This window comes from Sarcophilus harrisii, chromosome 5 (genome assembly GCF_902635505.1).
Source record: "Sarcophilus harrisii chromosome 5, mSarHar1.11, whole genome shotgun sequence".
Taxonomy (NCBI): Eukaryota; Metazoa; Chordata; class Mammalia; order Dasyuromorphia; family Dasyuridae; genus Sarcophilus; species Sarcophilus harrisii.
Window position 1 is genome coordinate 218066373 of NC_045430.1, and position 6000 is coordinate 218072372.

Below are 6000 nucleotides of genomic sequence, written 5' to 3' on the forward strand. Positions count from 1 at the left end.
TATGTCAAAAAGTTATCAAACTGTATACCCTTTGATCCAGCAGTGTTACTTACTGGGTTAACCCAAAGAGATTATAAAGAAGGGGGACCTGTATGCAACGAATTTTGTCAGGTTCTTTTGTAGTGGCTAAAAACTGAAACTGAATGGATGTCCATCAGTTGGAGAATGGCTGAATAAATTGTGGTATATGAATATTATGGAATATTACTGTTCTGTAAGAATGACCAACAGGATGATTTCAGAAAGGCCTGGAGAGACTTAACATGAACTGATGCTGAGGAAATGAGCAGGACCAGGAGATCATTATAACTTCAATAATATATGATGACCAGTTCTGATGGACCAGGCCATCCCTAGCAACGAGATCAACCAAATCATTTCAATGGAGCAGTAATGAACTGAACTAGCTATGCCCAGAAAAAGAACTCTGGGAGATGACTAAAACCATTACATTGAATTCAATCCTATATTTATCACACCTGCATTTTTGATTTTCTTCAGAAGCTAATTGTACAATATTTCAGAGTCTGATTCTTTTTGTACAGCAAAATAACATTTTGGTCATGTATACTTATTGTGTATCTAATTTATATTTTAATATATTTAATATCTACTGATCATCCTGCCATCTAGAGGAGGGGGTGGGGGTAGTAAGAGGTAAAAAATTGGAACAAGAGGTTTGGCAATTGTTAATGCTGTAAAGTTACCCATACATATATCCTGTAAATAAAAGTCTATTAAATAAAAAAAAAATTTAAAAAAAAGAATATACATGGATTGAAGCAAAATTATCTCTAAAGCTTATTAAAAAGAGAGAAAAGGAAGAGAGAAACAGTTAAGAAAACATGAAATGGAAATTATAGCAAAATAGACCTTTTTGGTATTGATTTTTAAAAGTACACAATGGGAGAAAAATAAAATTGATGCTTAAAAACAGAGACTCAAAAGTAGAGGAATTGCCCTACCATGTCATGACTGCCATAACTAAGTCTTCAAAGTCCAATGGAAGTGAATGAATATATTTTGTGGAACCTTAACTGGAAAAAATTGGGGTCCATAAAAGGGATATGGAAAAAAACAGAAATAGGTGAGAATGTGTTATGGCCCTTAAACAAGTCAATGGTAAACAAAGAAAGTACAATAACTTCTGTACTTTCTTGGTAGAGGGAATATAGTAAAATGAGCAAGATACTAAAGAAATAAATAGAAACAGAAGGAAAAGGGGAAGAACTTGAATTATTGATTGGAAGGGCCCTACTGAAGAAAATTCCCAGGAAATTTAGGGACATGAGATGTCTTTAATTGCATCTCAGAGATTATGGCCTATTGTTGGGTATTGTGTATTTCATATGAAAGAACGTCTGAACTCTGCCCACTCAAGAGAAAGCCTCCTGCCTCATGCTGCCTTGCTTGACTTGAGAAAGAGTCTGAGTCCTATATTTTGAAATTTAGAGAAGTTTAAATAATTAAATCAAAGTTTTTATTTTAATCTTTTTGCCTTATTTTCATTATCAGTAAGATAAGCATAATTATCTCCACTTATACCAAATTGGTGATCTAAAAATAAATGAGTTAAATAAAAGGTTTACATGAATAAACACATTTATTTTATTAATTCACTTTTTTCCCTGGATTATAGATTTAAAGTTGGAAGTGGGTATTTTCTTCAAATTTCTCATTTTACAGATAAATAAAGTGTGAAGAAGAGGGGGATAGGAGTTCTCCCCAAATACTGCATATAATAAGTTGACATATAAAACATGTATCTTAACTCCATATCTTTTTTCTCTTTCCACTATACTATACTGCCTACTCAAATATGAATTTGAAACTTGTATGATCTTATTAATGTAGAAATTTCCTCTATTAGGTTACATTTCACACACACACACACACACACACACACACATACACATATACACATACCTGACTTCTCATCTTTGTTCTCATTAAGAAGTGGGAAACCCAGAAAAGCAACTTGGATTAAATAGTAATAGATTTTGATACCATGCTATGATATTTAGAATACTGATCCCTCATTCTCTTTTTCTCTACCTCTCTCCTTCCCTTTCTTTTTTCCTATCTCTCTTTATATGAAAACCATCTTTTTCACTAATGCAGATAAAAGGCTGTTGTAAGTGGCCTGGGATAACCATATTATGTATTTGTCAGAGGCTGGACTTGAATCCTAGGGCAGCTAGGTGGAGCAGTGGAGAGAGTACTGGTCAAGGAGTTAGGAAGACTCATTTACCTAAGTTCAAATCTGCTCTTAGGCACTACTAGCTGTGTAACCTTAGAGAAGTTACTTAACCTGTTTGTCTCAGTTTCTTCATTTGTAAAATGAAGTGAGAAGGAAATGGTAAAACACTCTAGTACTTTTGCCAAGAAAACTCCACAAAGGGCTACAAAGAGTCAGACATAACAATAACAAGAACTTGGATCCTAGTCTTCCTCATTGTAAGACCAGCTGACCAGCTCTTTATACATTTCATTATGCTGCTTCTTATTCTTTTTTTTCTTTCTTTTTTCTTTAATAATCAGTAAATTACTAAAGTAATAGGATGTGGAATGACATATATATTTTCAATTCTAATCAAATGTATTTAATAATTTTGGGAAATGAAATCTGTAGGGGTATTGAAGAAGTCCATTTTTTTTTCCTCAGGCAATTTGGGTTAAGTGACTGGCCCAGGGTCACACATCTAGGAAGTGTTAACTGTCTAAGACTCAGGTCCTCCTGATTTCAGGGCTGGTGGTCTATCCACTGAGCCACCTTGCTGCCCAAAAGTCCAATTTGTTAAATATATATATATATATATATATATATATATATATATTAATATATTATGTAAAGATGAATTTTTAAATTTTCTTTAAAAATTGAGGACCACAGCAAGGCATTAAAGTAGGACTTTGGTGAAAGCTCCTCTATCAACAAGTATTTATTAGATGCCTCCCATGTTCAAGATACAATGCAAGTCAATGTGAAAGAGTCAAAATGAACAAGACACCAGTGCCTAACACATAGCACATGCTTAGTCAATGCTTGTTTACTTAAAGAATATAGTTATCATATACATAAGGAAATATAATTGTAATTCAAACAATATCTGAGGAGTTCTGAAGGACCAGCTTAAAGCAAGTTTTGAAATTGTTCTCAAGGAAACAATTAACGTGTGGTGGTAATAATCAGAGAAACTAAGGAACATCTCTCCTCAACTTGTGAAAAAAATTAAGTAAATAGTATAATGGGAGTCATATATATTTCATTGCCTCACAACAAGCCTATCAGTCAGCACCACTACTACTACCATCACCACTAACCATCTTTACTCAGTTTCTCCCTTTTCAAAGTTCTATGGTAAAAAAAACAATGCATAACAAAAGGCCTAGGCAGATGGGGAAAGTCTGCTTCCTGTCCCTCAGGATAAGTATGAATAAAGGACAAAGAATCCTGATAGTGATAACCAGAAAGTGAAAAAAGTGTTTTGTGTAAATATATATATTTAAATACAAATGATTATTCAACTGGTTCAAGCTGTTTGATTTGCCAGATTAAATTTATAATAAAACATCTTAAAAATGAACTTTGGCCAACTCTAATTAAGAGGATCAGGAAGTGGTACAAAAGAACATCTTTTTTTTTTTTAATTTTATTTTATTTAATAGCCTTTTATATACAGGTTATATGTATGGGTAACTTTACAGCATTAACAATTGCCAAACCTCTTGTTCCAAATTTTCACCTCTTACCCCCCACCTCCTCCCCCAGATGGCAGGATGACCAGTAGATGTTAAATATATTTAAATATAAATTAGATACACAATAAGTATACATGACCAAACCGTTATTTTGCTGTACAAAAAGAATCAGACTCTGAAATATTCACAATTAGCTTGTGAAGGAAATCAAAAATGCAGGTGGGCATAAATATGGGGACTGGGAATTCAATGTAATGGTTTTTAGTCATCTCCCAGAGTTCTTTCTCTGGGCGTAGCTGGTTCAGTTCATTACTGCTCCATTGGAAATGATTTGGTTGATATCATTGCTGAGGATGGCCAGGTCGATCAGAAGTGGTCATCATATAGTATTGTTGTTGAAGTATTTAATGATCTCCTGGTCCTGCGCCTTTCACTCAGCATCAGTTTGTGTAAGTCTCTCCAGGCCTTTCTGAAATCATCCTGTTGGTTATTTCTTACAGAACAATAATATTCCACCCCCATACATTCCAAATTTTTCACCCATTCCCCAAGAGGGATCCAAGTTTATTTTAATAAAAAGGTCCACAAAATTTAATACACCCTTTTTCTTTAGTATTCTTTGGGAATTTCCCAGTAGTAATATGGGGATAAATATGAAGTTTGATAACTTTTTGAGCATAGTTAAAACTCTCCAAAATGGTTGGTTTTCACAATCCACCCAAATAATGCATCAATGTAGTTTTAATCCCCTCCCTCTCAATTTTTTGTCTTAGCCTCTGACATGTGGTTTCTTAAGCTTAATTTCATTTTCATTAAAATATTAATTTTTCCCATTGACTAAAAGTTTAATTTCTTCATCTGAAATTGTTGCATACGCCTTTTTCTTTAGAATCTTGATTTTTAAATTAAATTAATTTCAATTTTTTGGAAATAGGCCTTTATCGAATTTGATGTAAAAAATTTTCCCATTTATTTTCCCAATCTTTCCATTATTTTTTTCCTTTCAATTTAAATCGAAATTTTTTATTTTGTGATTGTCTTATTCTTTTTTGTATAAAGACCTTCCCTTCCTAGGCTGAAGGTCAATTTTTCTCTAATTTTTAATAATTTCATTTTTTCCAGGAGAACCCTTTGATTTTATTTGGTTATTTTAATTTTGGATAAGGCCTTTTCGCTATTAAATTTTTCCAATTTTCCCCAATTTTGTCCATGGTTTTTCCCAAAACTTCTTTTTAAAATTTTTGTCAAAGACTAGGGCTTTTGTTGTTTTTTGTCCGAATAAAACCTTTTCCCTATAAATAATTATTCTTTAGCCCTACCAAATGGTTTTGGTAATTTGGCTCTATAATATAATTTTAGATTGGTACATTTAAACCACCTTCTTTGATTTTTTTCAAAACTTTGAAATTTTGATTTTTTTCCTTAATTTTGTTATTTTTCTAGGCATTAAAATGTTTTTGGGAACTGTTGGTTACAAATAAATGATTTTTAAAAATAAAACCCTTATTTATTTTTTCCCCTATAAGAAAATGCTTTTTTTTTCCAATTGGAATGTTAAATTTTTAAAAGTTTTAATTTTTTAAGTTTCTGATTTTCCCTTAAGATAGTTATAAATATTTTTATATTATCAATAGTTCTTTAAAAATTCTTTTTTAATCTGACTGTTGGATTTTGAGTGATATAAGAATCTTTGATGACTTATGTGGGTTTATTTTTTAAAAACTGCTAAAGTTTGGATTATTTCTAATAATTTTTAGGAACCGGGGTTCCTAATAAACCTATATCCCGGGCAAAGAGTGATAATTTGGTTTCATTGATATTCTTATTCTTTAATCTCTTTCTATCTTTTTTAAAAGGTTTCTAATAAATATTAAATAGTACTGATAGTAAAAATTGTTTCCTAGATCTTATTGGAATGGATGGTTTGTTCCATTACATTGATGCTTACTGATGGTTTTAAATAGATTGCTGATTATTTTGGAAAGTCCATTTTATTCCTAAACCTCAATGTTTTTAATAGGAATGGATGTTGGATTTTTCAAATCTTTTCTGCATCTATTGAATGATCATATGGTTTTTGTTAATTTTTAAATATTAAAATTATATTGATAGTTTTCCTAATATTGAACCAGCCCTGCATTCCTGGTATAAATCTACTTGATTATAGTGTACTATCCTCGGATGATTTTCAGTCTTTTGCTAATTCTTATTTAAGATTTTAGCATCAATATTCATTAGGGAGATTGGTCTATAATTTTTTCTTTCTTGTTTTCAACCCCCTGGTTTAGTTATCAGTAC